The following is a 21,974-nucleotide window of genomic DNA, read 5'->3' on the forward strand; positions in this document are numbered from 1 at the left end:
TCCCCTGATGCACTAGTGTCTACCAGAGCTGAGCAGCTGGGGATCAGGGACAAGCCGTCAACTCCCTGTGGCTGCTGTTTAAAGTGGAAAGACAACTAAGTAACAATGCCAAGCTCATCCATAAATTGATGCAATAGACTGTCAGCATGGAGTTAGTTTGGGCATAATAATTAATTGTGAAACAGTACAGTCCCCTGTTTTACACGTTCCATGTTACATGTGCATTGGGGAATAATTGACACTGTTCATCTCTTACTGTTTTTGTAAACTCTACGCCCTTTATGCCAGAGTCTTAGTTTATAGGATGATGGCGGGGGGGGGGAGGGGGAGGGTAGAGAGAAGAAAAGGTGGAGACACCATCACATATGGGAAATGTGATCATTCACATAGCTGTCAAAAGCCTTAGACAGAACAAATCTGTTTCCAGAAGGCCAACAGTTAATGGCAGATGCTCTCTTAAACACCTTCTTTTAAAATCAAGCAAATTTTTTTTAAATTTACTTTTTCATCAAGATTATACAAACCATAAGAAAAGTATGAGTATTGCACAATGATTAAATAGCAATCCTGAACTCAGCTATTACAGATCACTTGCCATTTTCAGAACACTTTACAAACAGTAACTAATAATTCTCACCACAGCCCTTGGAGGCAGGTAAGCATTACAATCCCCTTTTGCAGATGTCAAAACAGACAGCAAGGTTAGTGCTTGTTTGTTTTTCCATACACAAAAAACAAGCATGTAATTAAAGTCATTTTGATTGTATTTTAGAATAAGGGGGGGGGAACCCCAAACAAACAGAAATAAAGTCTCCATGAGAGAGCACAGTGTGGGTCTCCTTTCTAACATGGTGCATCGACTCTGCCTCATAAAATGGCAGCTGTCCCTACACATAGCAGACTCCTTAGAAATGTGAAGGCACAGTGCAGAGCAAATACACTTTCATAGTTACATATTCACATACACCACAGTAACTTGTTCCAAAGAACTCCTGGAGTATTAATCCTAGCTCCAACACCGACCTCTTTGGAGCAAGTTACTGTGCTAGATACTATTCTGGTGGCATTAAGGGGTTTTAAAGTGGGAAGAAATACCCCCTTGAGAAAATTCCCTGTGCACAGGGCTCCCCAGAGTATGCAGAGCTGGCATAAGGGCTGTATACAAGCTCTGTTCCCAGCCTTCAGTGTGGGGAAGTGATAGGGACACAATTGGAGTGTACAGCATAACAGCTGTTTCCTGTGTCTCAGGGACTGTAGAGGTCTCAGAGGATGCTCTAACTTACACCATGGCTGAGCAGGCCCCCAAAGAGCCTCAGAAAATGGGGAGCAAAAGGGTGGCTTAAAGCTTGCTTCCTACCCCAAGTGCAGGAACAGAGTAATTGAGAATTAGTCCCATAGCATCCATAATGTATTTCTATACTGGCACCTGATATCAAAGTAACACTGGCAAAAAAGGAGGGTGGCATATAGGCTGGTGCTGGGTCCCTTGCTTACAAAAGCTTATATTGTAAATCTCCCCGCAACCCCAGAACGCTTAATTGCTCAACAGTGAGCATCTTCTCTTTTCAACAGAGTGATCACCAGGTAAACCTTAAGAGTAGTACAAACATTACTTCATTTAACATCCCCGAATCAATTGCATATCTCCATCCCAATGCCAAGTAACATTTGGCCAAATGCTGTGTTGAAACTTTTAATGTACAGTTGAGACCCTACTGCCTCAGCTTGACATCACTTCAAAGCAACCCTAACCTTTATTAAATACAAATACCAATTACACCATGAGCTCATTTGGGGAAAATCCCAAAAGATACATGTATTCCAAGGCAAGATGGGACCTCTGTGATCATTTAGTCTAATCTCCTGTAAAACACAGGCCTTAGAACAGTGGTGGGCAACCAGCGGCCCGTCAGGCTAATCCACTGGTGGGCCACGAGACAGTGTGTTTATTTTTGCACACTGCCCGCAGCTCCCAGTGGCCGCGGTTTGCCATTCCCGGCCAATGGGAGCTGTGGGAAGCAGAGGCCAGCACATCCCTGCAGCCTGCGCCGCTTCCCGCAGCTCCCATTGGTTGGGAATGGCAAACCATGGCCACTGGGAGCTGCGGGCGGCTGTGAAAATGTAAACAAACTGCCTCGTGGCCCACCAGCGGATTACCCTCATGGGCTGCATGCGGCCCGGAGGCTGCAGGTTGCCCACCAGTGCCTTAGAACTTCCCCAAAATAATTCCTAGAGCATCTCTTTTAGAAAAAGATCCAAGCTTCATTTAAAAATGGTCAGTGATGGAGAATCCACCACAGCCCTTGGTGAGTTGTTCCATTGGCTAATTGCTCTCTGTTAAAAATTTACACCTATTTCCAGTTTGAATATGTCTAACTTCCAACCCTTGGATTGTGTTATACTTTCCTCTGCTAGATTGAAATCCCTTTATTAAATGTTAAGGAAGCTCAGTAATTCTTCATGGGTCTTGGAAGAAACAGTTGTGGTCAGGGTAAACTCAACAAGTCAACATACGTTATTGTCCTCTTGATGAACATGTTTAACTCCCACTAACATACATGGGCGAGATGTGCACAGCAAGAGGACTACATGGAATTTAAAAATAACATGGCCAACTAGCAAATTAACCTGTCTTTTAACCTTATTTGACTCTTTCAGTACGCTCCTTAATGGAGCGAGTCACTATGTTCTAGAAAAGAAAATGATGGTATCACACTCCCTCATCTGCTTGTGTTTGCTAAGGAAATCTGCTCCGTAATTAACTGCCCCCAGATGTATATCCCCCAACTATTATATTATTCTGGATGGCATCTTAAAAACCAAGGTCTTGTCTACTTTGCATAATGATCATGAGCCAGTATTTCTGTGAATGGCTGGATGGCACACACATGCAAAATACGGGCTCAAATCTCAGAATCCCTAGGACTCAGCAGTAGAGAGTAGGAATAGGGAACCGGACTAAAAGAAGGTTTGTACACAGAACTTTAGAGCTATGGAGAAAGTGCTAGGGATGTGTGTACATGCTCAGTTTAGAGCTAAGCACAGGTGTACACCTACCAAATGTAAGAGTGTGGCTGAGTTCAGGAATGCCCAGTCATGGTTCATTAACACACAATATCAGCTAGGTACACCTCATTGTAGTGGTGTCTCCATTTATTCTCTATTATATACAGTTCCTTCAGTGTGAATAGTGTTTTACAAAAATATAAGACACGCCTTCCCAGAAGAATTTACAGTCTAGAGGGATCCTCTGGCTAGAAATCCTAAGACCATAGTGACTTTGCTCATGATCACTATTAGTTATTGGTACTGCAGTAGCATCTAGAAGCCTGTAACGAGAGCCTTCCTGTTCGTCCCCGCACTATGGGACCTCTGCGCCCACAAATCAGCCAGAGACTGGGTGCAATCATCAGTGCCTTTTATTTACAGTGTCAGCTCCCACTGCTTTCTATTTACACACTGCTCCAAACTAGCAACCGGGGGGACAGCTAGCTTCTCCCACAAGCAGGGATGCACAGCCCTTGGCTCCTCCCTTTTCTTTCTCCTCACCCGCTTCCCTCCTGCCAGCCCTATATAGCCTCCTGGCTAATGAGGCCTGCAGGTGCTTCCCTTCTCTCAATTAAGTGTGGCATACTCAGCCAACCCCAATTAATGCTTCTTAATTGGGGCTGGGCTAACAGAGGGCTGGCTCAGGACTTCCTGGCCAGAACCCTGTTACACACCTCCCCCCTTATGAGTTGCCAGGTCTGGCCAATCTCGGCCCCTCCGCCCTCGGGGCTCCTCTGAGGAAAGTTCCCTGCTCTTGGCCAGGTGATCCCTGGAATCATCTCCTGGGTTTTTTTCCATCCCCCTCCTGCAAAATGTACATTGCTCGGGGGGTGGCTGCCCCATAGTTCTGTCTCTGCCCACAGCTCATCACACCAGTTTCACCCCCGCAGGTGTCCTGTTCCCTGTATTGCCTTTATTTTTGGTAGGGGGTCAGGATCCATCCCACCGTCCTGTGGGACCCTCTGTGCCTCAGTTTTCCCCCACACGACCCAGGGGTGCAGTGTTGTGGGGTGCTCCAATTGCCCCCTCTCCCTTTCCAAGGGGCTCAGGCTGGCCAGCTCCCCCATACACCCTTCCCGCAGGTCTGCTTGATCTGGGCTCTGTTGTCTAGGGTTCTCATCTTTGCTATTTCTGGGACTTTGCTCATCTTCCCCACTTGGGATCCTCAGTCTAGGGATATCTGCCCCCTCCTTCAGGGTATCTCTCTGCTTCTTTCTAGGTAGCAGACCCCAGTCCCTACCTAACACCACAGGGTATGGTAGCCCCTCTAGCACCCCAACCTGCTTCCATTTGAAGCGGTCCCTCACTTCGAGGGGCACCTGGGCCACCAGTCAGGACCTTTGGTCCCCCTGGATACACTTGAGGGCCATTCTTGCCCCCGCAATCAGCCAGTGCGGCTTCACCAGAGAACAGGCTGACGCGGCATCTATCAGGCCTGTTTGGGGGTTCCTCACAATCCTCACCGGGACAATTTCTACCCCCCTTTTTACCCCCACAACCTGAGTCCAGCCACAAAACTCAGCCCACCCACACTCCATATCAGGGCAGTCACGTTTTGTATGTCCAGGTCTCCCACACTGCCGGCAAACGAGGTTGGCAGGCCTCTTGGATGCTCCTTGTGTCTCCCCCTTTCTCTCCAGGCCTTTCCTGGAAAAACGTTCAGCCTCTTTCTTCCCTGACTCCTTTTCTTTATGGGGTCGGTCCTCCCTCCAGGGACCCTCTGCCTCAATATATTCCTCGGTCAACCGGACCACTGCCTTGACGGTGACAGGCTGGTGACGCCTCACCCAGATGCGTATGTTCTCAGGGAGGCTCAGCAGCAATTGTTCTAGGACCAACGTGTCCATAGTTTCACCCACTGCACGCATCTCTGGCCTCAGCCAGCGTGTGGCCCAGTCCATTAGTCTGTGGGTGTACACCCGGGGCCGCACTGCCACTGTCCATTGGGCTAGCTGGAACTTTTGGCGGTACCGCTCCGTCGACAGGCCCACCCAGTCTAGAATGGCCGCCCTCACCGCCTCATAGTTCTGGGCTTGCTCATCGCTCACGGCCACTTGAGCCTCTCCCATCACGTATGGAACCAGTTGGAGCACCCAGATTGCCCTCTCCCACCTGGCGCTGGTGGCTACCTGCTCAAAGGTCCCAAGAAAGGCATCCGGATCATCCGCTGGGCTCATTTCACAGAGGCCCCAGCCCAGCGTCTGGATGCCATCCCCTCCCCCAGGACTCACCACTCTTCACAGGAGCTGCTGTTGCACGCCAGTCTACTCCCATATGAACTCTCGCAGACTCTGCTGTTGCTCTGCTTGCCAGGTCAGTAAGGCCTGGTGGGACTGCTGAAAACTTTGCAGGGCCTGCTGCATCTGCTCCTGCTCCTGCTGTTTGACCAGCCATTGCAGGGTCCCCTCCATATCCAGGCCGCCAACCACGTTCGCTGGCTCTCGAATCCCGGACAAGCCCCCCTCATGTAGTGAGGAGCCTTGCTGTTCGCCCTCGCATTATGGACCCCTGTGCTCACAAATCAGCCAGAGACCTCTTCTGGGTGCAGTCATCAATGCCTTTTATTTACAGTGTCAGCTCCCACTGCCTTCTATTTACAGACTGCTCTAAACTAGCAACCTGGGGGACAGCTAGCTTCTCCAGCCAGCAGGGACGCACAGCCCTTGGCTCCTCCCTTTCCTTTCTCTCCCCCATCTCCTGCTAGCCCTATATAGCCTCCTGGCTAATGAGTCCCGCAGGTGCTTCCCTTCCCTTCCCTTCAATTAGGCATGGCATACTCAGATGCCACAATTAATGTTTCTTAATTGGGGCTGGGCTAATAGAGTGCTGGCTCAGGACCTCCTGGCTAGCACCTTGTTACGAAGCCCCATTCAGGGATTAGGGCCCCAATATGGTCTGTGCCCCCAAAGAGTTTACAATCTAAGTATGAGACAAGAGACCACAGGTGGATACAGACAGAGAGATGAGAGGAAGCACATGGTAATAATGAGATTGGTATGAACAGGGGAATAACCAGTGGTCCCAGCACAGCAGCTGCCCAATGGCTGCTCATTGTTTTGTGGCAGAGGAATGTTGTAAGGAAGGATTTGAAGGAGTGCAATGAGGGAGCTTTGCAGAGGTTTCCGAGGAGCTCCTTCCAAGAATAAGAGAAGAGAGCACAAAGGTGCTTGCTGGAAAAAATCTACACAATTATTGTTAACATACTAGCCATGGCATAATATGAAATGGTCTTGTCTGTGTAAAGTGCCTGTTCATCATGGTCTGTGCCCCCTTGTTACTTTGTGCAACATTTGTGCAAGTATTAGCTGTCATCCTGCACTTCAGGGTCTCCTGTATCTCAACGGCACTGCAGGTACGTATTACATGACATACTTGGGAGAAAAGGAGCTACTTACATGTAAATTATCATTAGACTGGAAATACACTGCAATCACTTCTGCAACTTGACATCTCCCATGGGCAGAACAGAGTGAGGAAAGTGGGAGAAGTCCATCAAAATGAAATTCAGTTTGGAAACAGTCCAAAGAAGTACTTCTGAGGGAGTATCATCTCTTAATGTATCTCCAGTGCGAGGGAAAAGCCTGAGAAGAAGTCAGACTGAAAAAGACCTCGGAGCGATAACAGACATGGGATAAACTAGACATAAAATTGTAACACGAAATAGCTGCAAAAGTTCCAGTGAATTTTCCAGCTGCATACATAAGGACTAAGAGATGAGGAGGGTACAGAGGGATGGGGAAAAGGTGATAAAATATTTTAAAATGTTTGAATAGTATTGACACTGGAGACGTAGAAGAATTCTTCAGGGTGGTACATATGGGAGTGGGGGAGGGAAAATATAGAGGAATAATGGGATTACATTAACCCAGCGGTTCTCAAACTGTGGGTCAGGACTAGTTTAGACTTGCTGGGGTCTGGGGCTCAAGCCCAAGCCCCACTGCCTGGGGCCGAAGCTCAGGTTACAAGCCCTCTCCCTGGGGCTGAAGACTTGGGGCTTTGGCTTTGCCCCCCTAGGGCCGGTGAGGCTTCGGTTCCTGCTCCTGAGGCCACATAATAATTTTTGTTGTCAGAAGGGGGTCGTGGTTCAATGAAGTTTGAAAAGCCCTGCATTAACCAATGAAAAATTTAGGCTGAATATCCTGGAAAATCTTCCTGGCAATGAGAGCATTTAGGCTGTGGGATAGTCTGTGAAGCAGTGGCATTTCCATCACTTGGAAACACATCACATTAAATCTAGTCTGGACGAAATACTAGAAAATATACAGGAAGAAATAGGCCCTGCTTGGAATAGAGATGAGCTAGATGACATGATGGGTCTTTCCACGTCCAACTGCTACGATTCCGTGATGTGTACTCTGATGATAGAGCAGCCTAATGGCAAAACATTTGCCATTTCACATTCCTTCCTTCTGTGCCATTTGACCCACTGAAAGAACAAAACTGTGAAAATGCAGAGAAAAGAATAAAATGATGCCACGTAGCAAGGATGCGAAAAGGAGATGGAAGGGAGATGTAGCGGACAAAATACATTGTTGATAACTCTGTTAAGAATCCCTGGGCAGGATGTGTGCAAAAATACTAGAAATCATGAAGCTACAAAGAAAACAAAACAGGAAACGTTATGAATCATCAGAAAGTGGGCCCTGGACTGCTTATACTGCTGAATCAGAAGTAAAATAAATAATCTACTAAGAGGGGAAAATTACATGTAAATAACATTATAATATTGTGACACAAACTTACACAAGACAGGAGACTGGAAAGTCAAACTGACACTTTGTCCCTGTCTCATCCTGACATTGAGGGAAGGAAGAGACACAGCAGCATAGTATATGCACAAGTGCAGGATGCCTCATTAAATATGCAGGCACAGAGTCTAATTAACAAATACATTAAAAAAAGAAAAGAAAAGAAAAAGAAGTGAGAGAGGCCTGGGAAACCACTGGGCAAGTTGAATGAGAAGGAGCTTCTATTCAGGACGGCTGTGACATTATCTGTGCAGAGCTCTGGTACATCAGCTTCCTGATTGCAACTTCCCCCGCAAGTTATTCATTGCTCTGTAACTTTGATTGCAAACTTGATAATAAAAAGAAAATGCATAGCTGCACACTTTTCACTGTGCTCTGCAGTTTGGGGCCCCAGAGCACTGTTGTTTTAAGCTTGGTTTTCCTTCCCAGGTTGGCTGTTGTCTCTTCATTGTGGGCTGGAAAATCTGAAACATTGATTGTTTGAAGAGGACACCGTACAACCTCTCGTGACATACCGGTAATTGAACTTTGGTTAATAAGGAACTTTGATTAATTGGTGCTCAGTAAGTCAGGGTTATAGTAGATTGGGTGAGCATATTACATAGTGAGATTCACCAGTTTTGGATACATTTGATGCAATTAACATTTAAACTGCACTTTTGTCTTTTAACTTTAGTTCTTCATGCATACTACACTCAAGAGAAAGGACTGAGGTCCTTTAACTACCCTTGATTTGCTGCAGAAATCCTCTGGAGTTGCATATGGGCTGAAGGTAGTATTTGGCTCTAAATTCTGGCATTTGATCAAAAGGGGCTGGGCTGTGTCTATCATTATGGCGGCAACCAGATTACTCACTGCTTACCCCCTCAAAAAGAGAATGAAAATATTACAAATCTGAGCAATACTGATGACAAGACAAAACAAAACAAAAACCGTTCAGTCATTTTCAGACCAGTTAAACTGATGGAAGTAAAGGTAATTTAAAAAACTTCCTCCCCACCAGCTCTCCAAGCATCTTAAGACTACTTGATTTTCTGCTGCACAGATGGTGTTGATGGGAAGGCTGTGGCTTCCTCAACCAGGGGATGCTATTCCAGGAAGGTGATGGGGAGAGATGGGGTTCCCCTGATCAGGAAGGGGGAAGGCATTTTGGACACTGACTCGCCAACCTAAGGAGGAGGGTTTTAAACTAGGTTCAAAGAAGGCAGGTGACAAAAGCCCACATGTAGGTATCAAAAAGGGTGACCTTAACAGAGGGCTAAATGTTGTGGGGTGCGAATGGAAAATTACAATGGGGTGGTTGGAGCAACAGGAGGGAAAAGAGTGGGGAAATCTGCTCAGCATCTTAGATGTACATACACAAATGCAAGGAGCATGGAGAATAAACAAGAAGAACTGGAAGTCTTAGTACACAAGCTCAGTTATGACTTAATTGGCATCACAGAGACTTGGTGGAATAAATTTCATGACTGAAATATTGTTATAGAGGGGTATAGATTGTTCAGGAAGGACAGGGGGGAAAAGGGAGGAGGTATTGCGTTGTACATCAAGAATGTATACCCTTGTTCTGCAGTCCAGAAAGAGGTAAGAGGGAGGACATCTGAAAGTCTGTGGCTGACATCATGGTAGGGATATACTGGAAGACAACCAAATCAGGAGAAGAAGTGGATGAAGCATTTCTGGGACAAATAACAGAAATATCCAAAACACAAGATATGGAGGACTTTATCCAGATATCTGTTGAAAAAATAATATAGCTAAACACACAATGTCCAATAAGTTCTAGGAATGTGTTGAGGACAACTTCTTGTTTCAGAAGGTGGAGGAAGTAATCAGCGTGGCAGCCATTTTAGACTTGATTTGGAGGAATTGGTTGTGAATCTGAAGGTTGAAGGCAATTTGGGTGAAAGATCATGAAATGATAGGTTTAAGGAAGGAGCGAGAGCAGTAGAATATGAACAATGGACTTCAAAAAACCAGACTTCAGCAAACTCAGAACTGGTAGGCAAGAGCCCATGTGTAGCCCGATCTATGAATCGTATATCAATTATATTGATTACTTAAGAATTCCCAGTTATCACGCTGAGGTTTGACAGTTTCTTGTCTCAAGATCAGGCCTAGTGTTATAAAAATTATTGTTTAGTTGGGAACACTGATGAGCACAGTTGCAACACTCACACTTTAGGAACCCTTCTGTATTTGTAATAGTTTATTAATACATTTAGCAAAGTTACAAACACTCTAACCCAGCAAGGTAGATAGAGAGAATACAGAATGTACATCTGCACATCCATATACTCGCACCATCCCTTGCAGAACAACCTGAAATGTTAGCCATTGTCTTCTTCATCACCAGTGGCCATCATCCTGGCACTTCCCGAGGACTACGTCTCTCTCTCCTCCCGCACACAGACTGGGATACAACTTTTATAATATGTTACGCTGTCTAATGCCACTATGTCTAATGCATATTCAGTAGGGTTTTCTCCCCTCTTCCTTATTTGTATTTCCTCACCTACTAATGTTGGGGTGCCCTTTTCCTATAGGTTAGTATATTAATGATCTCAGCTTATTATCATATACATCAATTTGTTGCCATGACACTCTTGTGGTCAGACAGCTGCAGATGTTCCCATCCTAAAATATCCAAAAGCTGGTCTTAGCTCATGTTCCTTTGGTTGGCTGGTGTCGTTATGGACAAAATTCCCCCTCAAACACTCTACTTTCAGTTCCCAAAACTTGGTCCAACACTCTACTTTCAGTTCCCCAAAACTTGGTCCTTCCTCTGCATAGGGGGCTGGAGTAGCTGCCCTCAAGGTCTCTTCCAGTCCTACATTTCTATGATTCTGTACCCCATTATCCCTTATTCAAATGTACGTTGCATGTAATTAAGTAAACTTAATTTGAATTCATGGTTCAAAATGAGGTATGTAACACAGCCTGCCTTGCCTGTTAGTTAGCATGTGTTTTTATTATAATTGTGACCTCTAGTGTACAGATCTTAGGTGTATGCTTGACATTCAGTGCTTACAAAGATAGGATTTTTTTGCCTCATGGGAAGGCTGAGGCCTTTTTGTTTATTTTGGACTTTATTGAAATAAAAGAAAAGAGAGTTTCCTGGCACCTTGACAATCAGTAATACAACAGTAACACCAGGGAATGCCAGAACCATGTCCTGAACCTGGAATAGCCCAAGCCCCATGTTGCAAAGAATTGTATTTTTTACTTTGATTTGGTTCTGTGAGGAAATTAATAGCTAATATGTCAGCCAATCAGCATTATTATTTTATTTTTGACACTGGATCTGGATTACGTACAAATTAATAAATCTGTATTAGAAAACCAAACCTCAGCTGCATTTCAGAGGAGGGTGAAGTGATCTTGTGTCTAGTGTGTAAAGTGTATTGGGATTCCTTGGAATGAAATGTGCTAATTAAATGTGTTACCATGTCGAGGGTGAATGCATTTCCACCACAGGAATTCTCCTGCAGGAAGAAACTAATGATCCATTTCCAGTTCAGTACCCTGTCTCTGACAATGGCCAATGCTGGATATTTCACAAGAATCTGTATTCCTTCATGCATATAATGCATGTGATAGCGCAACACAGTCTCTGGAGTTGTGGAAGGAGGGAGAAGAAATTTTTTTCTTGATTTGAGCTAGTGGTTACTTTGTGACTTTCCTTGGCATATCATTCATGAATAAAGAAGCCCTCTCCACACCACCTCCCTCTTTCCTCCAAGTAGAGGTACTTATAACCAGGGAAAGGAGAAAAACTTAAGACTCCATGAAGTCCACTAGGGACCTCACCATGTAAATCTCTTAACCTAGGAGGCACTCAGATATTAGGGCATTGGCACTGCTACAAAACCCTAAGAGTGACAGTGATCCATTTAATAAAGACAAGAATCCAAATAGTCATAAATTGTACTTGACCTGCAGGGTATTTCCTTCCCACCAGAGTGAATTCCATTGAATCACACTGAGCTCCTGCAACAAAACAAACCACCACAACAAAATACCCCTTCCCGCAGAGCAGATTGAATTTTCTGATTCCAGGACGGTAAGTGACCAAAGATCCTGAATTAACTGTAAATAAATCTGTAGCAGAAAACTAGACAACTCCTCAAAGATTTTTTTACAATATTGAAGCATAACCTACCTTGATTACATTTTTGTCAGTCCATGTCAATAGGTATTTCAGTTCAGTAGCTACTGTTGTTTAAACATAACCAATGAAAGCCTATAAAAAGGAATGCTAATATATGCAGTCAGAAGTTGAAGTGGTGGCCGACAAGTTTATACATGATTGTAAATATGCAAATCTCACCTATAAATTGGTTTCTGGATAGTGAATTTATGAGAATTCCTGGAGGAGGAGACCAGGATGGCTGGGTGTGTGAAGAAGACACAATTCAATGTAATTTGCTTCTTGCTCGAAAACGTCTAATATTAACATTGCTGAACTGTTCCAAAAATAGATGAGCTTCATCATTAGCCTTCTGAACAATCAAATAGGAGAGGCATCATTACCCAAATGATATCCCTTAAAGAGGGACTTTCACACTGGGTAAACTTAAAAAAGAACATTTAAACTGAAAGCAATTTTCACTGCCTGTAATTTTCTGTATTCCCCTAACACACATTGAAATAAAAGCCTTCCTCCCTCGCTAGCCCGATTCTCTCTTTTCTTAATCCAAATGTGAAATTGTAAGACTCGGTGTTTATGACAATAGTTTTTTACCATGGAGACAGTTATATCGTCATACATTTAGCCTTATGATATTACCTCTCTGGCTTCAGAAACAAACAGGGAAAGAAAATGTGATAGGAATGAGACCTCATTTAACCAGAAATGTCTATTTTAAATCTTTTTTATTACCACATTTGCAGCCTTTTAATAACAGGATCTTTAATACAAACTGTACCTAATTACACGCTACTTTGTTCTGCCATTTCAACTGCTTTGAATATAACCTTTGAATGTAAGATCTCTTTTTACTGTGGAATGTTTTGGACTCCCTGCATCCTAGCATAATACTGTGACAGTTTCTGCAATTTCAGGCTGTTGTCCTTCAGTGCAGTGTTATTGGGTCCTCTGATTCGTTTTATAGCTGAAATCTTCCAAAAAAACCCCCCAAAACCCTGAAAAAGAAAGATCTATTGTTGTGCAGATGTGAGAGTGAATCCTTTTGGGATCTAGAACATCTCCTGCAGTTATGTGAAACATGCTGTATATACAGTCCTCTGATTATCTTGGGATAGCTGAAGACTCTTTTGTGCAGTGAGATAGCTACACATTTGAAATACGTACATATACTGGTGGATCTGTTCCCCCTGCCTGCATTATCCTCTATCTTTCAAGGTTATACACACACACGGCTTTGTAATCCAGAAGGTGCACTTAGTTATAGAGACTAAACAGCAAAAGGCTTGAAGAAAAACAACAAAACAAAACACCGCCCCCCTCCCCACCCAACAAACCTCCTAACTGTTGCTGGTCCCCAGAAGATACAAAACCCCTGGGGCAATCAGGAGTGGAATGTGCAGGCAAATACATATCTTCACCCTGAGTTCGGTGCCTCTGATCATCGAGCCTGTGGAGGTTCTATTGCCACCGGCTCAGTTTCCAAGTGTTCAGTCCTTCCTGCCCACTGTACACACAAACGGCATTAACGGCCATGGGATTTCTACATGGTGAAGCATTTACTGGCTCCGGAGGGTGAGGGGGGAGCAGGAGGAAGATTTAGGGCTTGCAGGGAATGGGGTGCAGTAGGACGCTGGTGGTAGGAGGGAGGCTGAGGACAGTGATGCAGGTGGCAGATGGGGGCGGGGGGGAATAGCATGGTAGCTCCCCCAGCCTGAGGGTAGGGGTTGGTTTCAGAAGTCCCCTTCAAGCAGCCAGGGGAGGGCAGCCTTCCCAACTCTCATAAACTCAGTTGTGGGATTTTGCTGCCTGCAGGAGGAGTTGTTGTAATAACGTGAGCAGCTTCTCCATTCCTGCTGGGCACATGGGCAGATCTCTGTGTGAGAGCCTTGGGGCTGAGGACACAGACCTGCCCTGCCCTGTTTGTATGGGCCTAGCACTGAGAGAGGGTCCTGGGCAGTGGCAGATTACTGCATGTGCCCGCAGGGCCCATGCCCAGGGGCCCCTGGCCATTTTGGGTCCCCAGAAAAATCTCCCCTCACTGTGGCTCCAGGGCTGGAGGAGCTCTCACTCTCGGCTGCAGCCCTGGGGTTGTGGCGAGGACAGAGAACTTCTCTGGACTCAGGGCTGCAGTGGGTGGGGGCAGAAAGGAGTGAGTGCAGGTGGGGCCACAGGGGAAGAGGCAGAATGGGGCAGGGCCATGGCCGGAACATGGGTGGGGCAGGTGGGATGGGGCCATGGGCGGGGCCACAGACAGAAGGGGTAGAATGGTGGCGGGACCGTGATTTTGGTGCCCACCCCCTTGCTTCAGCCCAGGGCCCCAAGAGACCTTAATCTGCCTCTGGTCCTGGGGCAGTGGAGGGCAGGGGATGGGAGAGGCAGGGAAGTGGTGTTGCTGAGTCCCAGGCAGAGAAGTCCCAGGGCAGCTGGAGGCAGATAACTGTCAAGACAATGATAGGAAATGGAGGCAGTTCCCACATCTTATGGGTGGGGAAAGGGTAAGTAAGTCACCATCTGAGCATCCAGGGAGATGCATATATTTTTGTGAGCATCCAGGGTTGACTTTTTAATCTAATTATCACACACACATGGGCAGAGGAAACAAGGGGAGTTAAAAAGTCAAGACAGACTAAAAAACATAATTTGATTTTTAAAAATCTTACAATTTTTCAGAGTCTGACACATGATTTTTGATCTCTTGAGGTTGGCAATACTTGAATTGATTGTCCCACATATCATCCCTGCTAAATGGGTATTTCAGTCCAGCATCAAATAACTCCAGTGATGGCAATTCCACAACTTCACTTGGCAGTTTTTGCTGCTCTTGAAAATTCGTCCCATCATTTTACCCATATTTTCTCCTTTACAGCCTTAGCCTACTACTTCTCATTCCATCCTTGATGACTAGCTAGAACAAGGATCGGCAACCTCTGGCACGTGGCCTGTCAGGGAAATCCGCTGGCAGGCCAGGACAGTTTGTTTACCTGCAGCATCCGAAGGTTCGGCCGATTGCAGCTCCCACTGGCTGCAGTTCGCCATTCCAGGCCAATGGGGGCTGCAGGAAGCAGCGTGGCCTGAGGGATATGCTGGCTGCTGCTTCCCGCAGCCCCCATTGGCCTGGAATGGCGAACTGTGGCCAGTGGGAGCTGCGATTGGCTGAACCTGTGGACGCTGCAAATAAACAAACCATCCTGGCCCGCCAGCGGATTTCCCTGATGAGCTGAGTGCCAAAGGTTGCCAATCCCTGAGCTAGAATAATAATCCCAGTAATATTTGCAATATCCTTTTACAGATTCAGTATGTATATCTGCCATGGGACTTCTTTTACCCCAAGACTCAACTTTCTCAGTTTTATTAATCTTGCCTCACAGGTCTTATTTTCCAAACATTTTATCATTTTTCCTGCTCTCCTCTGAACTTCCTCCATTTTTCTGTGTTTTTTGAATTATTCATGGTGCCCCAAAATGAATTGAGATTAAGGTCTAACCAGGACAGCCTAACATAAAAAAATACCCTGCTTATTTTACATTTTACTAATATTCCTATTCATAAAACCCTTATAGCACTTGTCTCTGTGTGTGACAGTGCTACACTGATGACTCTGGTTCCGGTTATCATCCACTATAATTCTATGCCAGGTTATGGTATTGAAGCAATATCCCTGCATTCTATATTAATGCATTTGATTTTTCCTTTAGATAGGACTCATTTCACGTCTTTTTTTTAAAATCTCATTTTATTGACTGCACCTCATTTCTGCAATTTATCAACATCACATTGTATTTTAAGTCTGTCCTTTAAAGCATCTTGTGATCACTCAGTTTTCTATCATCCCCAAACTTTATTAATACACCCTGAACTCCAGGAATTAAAGTACTCAAAGACAGAGAACCTGTAGCTCCTTCTACGTTCCCTCTAGGCCTTGCTCATCACCTCCACTCAACTTGACACTGAACCTTTAAGATTTGCTGTCGCTATTTGATATTTCAGTCAAATGTCTCTTTCTAGATATACTATATCCGCTGAATTTTCTTCAATTGCAATACTATCCCACTGTAACTCTCCAAGTTTCATTTACACACTCTACAACAATTTAAAGATAGCACAAAGTGGGCCCTACATGGCAATATTCTTACAGCCGCCCTTCTCTCTGGCATGTTATGTAGGGGTGGCTTGTTCATTGTGTGAAGGGTTTTTATTTGTTGCTTTTTCCCTGACCTGCCAAAGAAGGAATAAAGGGCTCAATCCTGTTGGTTGCTGAGCACAGTGGAGAAGTGCAAATACACAGTAAAGGACAGCCCTTACTCCAAATAAAGCGAGTTTAAGGAGCAGGAAGAAAATAGTGTGTGTGTTTGTGGGAGGGGGACAAGGGGAAGAGACCGTTAGAAAATAGAATTGGGGAGTAGGAACCTGCTTTTAAATTTTATCCTTGGCCCTGTAAATCCTTCCTGTGGGCCTGGCCCAAAAGCCCCAGCTACTTTCTGGGGAAACATTTGAGGACAGAGTAACAAGTTCATTCTTTGTTTCTTTTTAAAGATATTCAGAGAAACTCTTATTTCTTCAGCTACAAACATAAGATACTTGCCACCCTGCAGGAAGCCCAGATGTCTGGCTAATCCTTGTGCCATGTATGGTTTTCTGTGCCTATTGAAGCCAGATAGCAAAGGCAGAACCCCAAATATGGATGGCTCTAGCCTTCTGCTACCTAAAAAGAGACAAACATTCATGTATACAGACACAATATTTGATGATGTGTTATTTGGTGGGAGAGACACAAAGAGATGCTACTAACATTCTTGGAAACTTTCTGTCACCAAATGTGTTTTTAGATAGGATAAGAACTGTTGACTGTAAAAAGAAATTAAAAAGAAAGTCTGTTTATCAGTAAGCAGCATGAGCCTGGGGAGATGGTTTGGCAGGAGTTATTAGTATTACACTTCTAGTTGATACTATAGTGATCAGTGAGGAATAAATGCAGAAATAGAGTTGGTGCAAATATGCACATAATGGTGCTTTGCTTCATGACTTGTGAGTTTGCCAGTTATCATTAACACCTGAAAACAGCTTGCTTGTTCCACTTCATGAGTGTTGTTCTTTTTGCATATGCAACAATTAACTAAATAGAAAGGAATTCAGACTGCCAAGTTATTTTCCTAATAGCAAATCTTAGTCATGTATAGTTATTTATTTCTCTGTGTTTCTATTACAAGCCTCTGAATAAGTAATCTAATCAAATGGGTTTTTTTTTCCCGCTCATGAAATTTAAGTTGCATTAAGTATCTCTGCCACAGACTCCCGGCTTTTCCTTTCTATAGTCTTCCTTGAGAAGTATAAAGCAAGAAGGATTATGGAAGCCTATAAAGTTGATTCAGATGAAAGAACATCAGAGAAAAGGGAGGAGGGAGAAGTCTTCATATTAGTGTATCTAATCAGCCATCTGCCAGTGAGCAAGAACGTTCAAGTAGGTGGTTGTCTCAACAAAATAAAAAGGGAGTTTGTAGCATCAAGAAATTTTTAATTTGGTGGAAAGGTTGGTAGACCTCTTCACTTGCCAGAAACCATTGCAAAGCTATTAGACAAGATTTGCTTGTCTCTAATGCTGCATATTTTTTCTCTCTCTCATATCTTGAGGCTAACAAAAAGGCCTGGAGTTGGAGACCTCACATCTCTTGAGAATGGTTTTAGTGCTGTAGGAAAATACTTAACTCTCTGTAAACTGGAGGTATTAACAGATTTCATGCAAACAGTTGATCTTATCAAATAGCATATTAAGACAACTCATGTCCTGAGGCTGGGTAACGTGTCCCCTTTGAGTCTATATCCTGACAGTCATCGTTAGAATGAAATACAGTGAAAGGATGAACTTTTCATAAAAGGTGGCAATGTCAAAGCTGTTTAGTAAGGAGGCTAATTGAAGCAGTAGATTTGCATAGTTTACCAAATTATCAGACCCTCTCTGAACACTTCGACTCGAAAGCATCAGCTTCAGAATATCCCACCAACTCCAAATAAGACATATGACAAAGCATCAGTTTTTCTGTTTTATATACCTCTTGGGTCACTGGAACCCAAAACCTGCATTCCGAACTAGCACTCCTTTGTCCTTCTCTCCTTATTAAGACCTCACATAACAAAATCCCATTGCTTTAAAATGAATTTATCTGCAGGGCAGGGGCGTGGCCACACAGAAAATGAGTGTTACTGGTTATGGGGAACTGGTTGCTTCCCCCTCTCCTATGCAGAGTGGAAGAGCAGAGAATTGCCTGTTGTGATTTCCCCAGTTGCGAGTCATTAGAAGAGAGGAGTTGGAGGCCACTGTAGGTAGCTTCAGAAGTTGCTTTGGTTGTTCAAAAGGGAATGGTGCTCTGGCAGAGGGCTCCAAGGAGTAGCCACTGCACTACAGATGTTCAATTCATTGCAAGTTGGAGCCTCAAATTTAAAAGTAACAAAGAAACCAAAAATGTTACTGATTTTTTACATTAATCTTAAATTTTATAATACTGATTAGAAGGCTGGTCATACCAGTCCTTTAGTAATAGGGACTAGCATGAATAGTTAAGTTCCTGATGCTATGGATGTTGAGAGCTTGTCGGCAAAGGCTGCAGCTGCTGTTTGTAAAACAGCATTTACTGCTCTCAGCAGGCAGACTACAGCTGAAACTGACAAGCAAACATTGTCAGGCTCAGCTTTGGGCTGCTATTTCCATGGAAACAGAGGACTTCATTCTCCTCCCCCTTACACTGGCAGAAGTCATGAGTAATTCAACTGAAGTCAATGGAGATACACCAAAGTAAAACTGGGGTGAGAGGATAGTCAAGCCTAGAGATCTTTTTATTTAGGTTCTTATACTTCGCCCACCACTGCAGTATCTGAGCCCCTCCCTGGTAGCTGAGGACCTGAGATGAGATTGTCAACAACAAAGGAAGAGGACATTTTAAAAAAACTTCTTGAAACATTATCACATTAGCTATAATGAGGGTAGGTGTTTAAAGCTTGGGGACTCTAGCCTCTCTTATGTTATTATAGCTCCATCAGTGAAAAGGGTCTGAAGAGCTGGTTGCTAAGGAATACCATTGGTGTCAAGGAATTCCTTGGGTAACGTAAAGGTGGCATAACAGCTCTACACTCTTATGTCTTTCCTTTACAACCCCCACTGTAGGTGACCCCCACATGTCCCAGGGGTGCCACTGTTCTCAAATTGTTATCAGCTACTAGAATGCCCATTTGGGACTATAAACAGCTTAGTGTAAATTTTAGAGCTACCCAGACTTAGGCAGGGGGCCATACTGGTTTTTGGCCAGTCCCAGAATCAGGGAAATGCTAATATGACTCTAAGCTGAGTTGCTAAGAACTGCTGGCTACCAAATGAGCAGTGAAAGTGCAGCTTTGCAAACAGCACCATCAGTCTTCAGGAACAAACAGTTCAATGCAATCATTATCTTTCTGAAGTTGCAGCGGCACCAAAGGGTGTAATCCAGTATATAGTTATATATTACTGGAGTAGGGAAAAAATTACAAAGTTTTTATTGGGTTTACTGAAAGATTATATTTAAAAAAATATTATCCAGTAACAAACGGAAGCAGGGCATGGGCGGCGGTGGGGATGATGAAATCTTTCATCGTCAAGATCCTTGTGTGATAAGATTATGGTTAGTTGTAATGATAAAAACTCATTTTCCAGATAAACATTGCATAATGTTTCCAAATAAACAATAGCACATGACAGGGTGTGCCATGTATGCCAAGAAATACAGGCAGCTGGCATAACCACACCACTTGAATTATGATGTTGCTTTCATTTAAAAATTTGACATTATTAAATGATATATGTAAAGGTTCATTTATTTTCACAAAGATCTTGAAAATATTTTAATATAAATCTTTTAAATATAGATCTTAAAGTCTGTAATATATAAACAAAATTCAAGTTTTTATTTGCTACTGGATAATCTAGTTTTGTATAATCTCTAAGAGAACTCTATAAAGACCTATAACTATGTATCCCAACTTCAGACGTATATACATATTCAGTGTATATCCCTTTTGGAGCTGCTACAGTTACATTAACAAAGATTACATTCCTTCTGGATTTACACATATCTCTATAGATTGGTGATAGACGTATGGAAGAAAAATCTACTATATAGATCCAAAATATGTATGATTACCTGCCCTATGGGCAGGAGGCATATGTGTGCATTCGGTGCAAGTTGCTCCTGGCCCTGAGAGACTGTGTATGGGCTTTGGAGACCAGAGTGGCTGACCACCTCTGGTCTGACAGCCGCTATGCTGTTGAGGAGGATGAAAGTCCCAGGGAAGGAGAGCATCTAACTGGAGCAGAGGGAAACAACCCATAGTTGGGACCCTCCTTCCAGATGATGCTGTGGTATCCTCTGGCACTGAGGATACCTCTCCAGGGGAGGGAACTCCAGCTATTAGGAAGAGACAGGTATTAGTAATGGGCGATTCGATTGTTAGAAATATAGATAGCTGGGTTTGTGATGACTGGGAGAACTGCATGGTGACTTGCTTTCCTGGTGTGAAGGTTGCGGATCTCTCGAGACATCTAGATAGACTTATGTGTACTGCTGAGGAGGAGCTGGTGGTTGTGGTACATGTAGGTACCAATGACACAGGGAAGGAAAGGAGAAAGGTCCTGGAAGCCAAATTTAGGCTGCTAGGTAAGAAACTGAAGTCCAAGACCTCTATGGTAGCTTTCTCTGAGATGCTCCCAGTTCCATACACAGGGCCAGTTAGACAGGTAGAACTGTAGAGTCTCAATGCTTGGATGAGACAATGGTGTAGGGAGGAGGGATTTAGAGTTATTAGGAACTGGGGAAACTTTTGGGAAAGAGGGAGCTTATACAGGAAGAATGGGCTCCACCTAAACCAAAATGGAACCAGATTTCTGGCACTTAACATTAAAAAGGCTGTAGAGCAGTTTTTAAACTAAGGGCTGGAGGAAAGCCGACAGGTGCGGAGGAGCACGTGGTTTGGCCATCCCTTAGGGGAGGATCTATTAATAGAGAATCTCTATGTCAGAAACAGACAAATAAAAAGGAGTCCCATTCAATTACATCATGTAATGGCACACAGCTAAAAGGAGACAAGTTTTTAAAGTGCTTATATACCAATGCTAGAAGTCTAAACAATGAAAAGAACTAGAGTGCCTCATATTAAATGAGGATATTGATATAGTAGGCATCACAGAAACTTGGTGGAATGAGAATAATCAATGGGATATAGTAATACCAGGGTACAAAATATATCGGAAGGACAGAACAGGTCATGCTGGTGGGGGACTGGCATTATATGTGAAAGAAAGCGTAGAATCAAATGAAGAAAAAATCGTAAATGAATCAAAATGTACCATAGAATGTCTATGGATAGAAATTCCATGCTCTAATAATAAGAATATAGTGGTAGGGATATATTACCGACCACCTGACCAGTATGGTGATAGTGACTGTGAAATGCTCAGGGAGATTAGAGAGGCTATTAACATAAAAAACTTAATAATAATAATAATAATGGGGGATTTCACTTATCCCCATATTGACTGGGTACATGTCACCTCAGGACGGGATGCAGAGATAAAGTTTCTTGACACCTTAAATGACTGCTTCTTGGAGCAGCTGGTTCTGGAACCCACCAGAGAAGAAGCAATTCTTGATTTAGTCCTAAGTGGAGCGCAGGATCTGGTCCAAGAGGTGAATATAGCTGGGCCGCTTGGTGATAGTGACCATAATATAATTACGTTTAATGTCCCTGTGGCAGGAAAAACACCATAGCAGCCCACCCCTGTAGCATTTAATTTCAGAAAGGAGAACTACACAAAAATGAGGAGGTTAGTTAAACAGAAATTAAAAGGTACAGCGCCAAAAGTGAAATCTCTGCAAAGCTGCGTGGAAACTTTTTAAAGACACCATAACAGAGGCTCAACTTAAATGTATACCCCAAATTAAAAAAACAAAGAAAGAGAACCAAAAAAGAGTGACCGTGGCTAAACAACAAAGTAAAAGAAGCAGTGA

General features: G+C 43.9%; 1 protein-coding gene across 1 annotated transcript in view; it reads left to right on the plus strand.

Annotated features, from left to right (window-relative positions):
* Positions 1–8,297: 8,297 nt before the first annotated feature.
* CCN6 (cellular communication network factor 6) overlaps positions 8,298–21,974 on the plus strand; it is a 66,003-nt gene continuing 52,326 nt past the window's right edge. The window contains exons 1-2 of the mRNA XM_074948263.1: positions 8,298–8,313; positions 11,758–11,859. The gene's annotated coding sequence lies outside the window, so the exon portion shown is untranslated. The remainder of the gene's footprint in view (positions 8,314–11,757; positions 11,860–21,974) is intronic.

Source organism: Natator depressus, chromosome 3 (assembly GCF_965152275.1).
Source record: "Natator depressus isolate rNatDep1 chromosome 3, rNatDep2.hap1, whole genome shotgun sequence".
Taxonomy (NCBI): Eukaryota; Metazoa; Chordata; order Testudines; family Cheloniidae; genus Natator; species Natator depressus.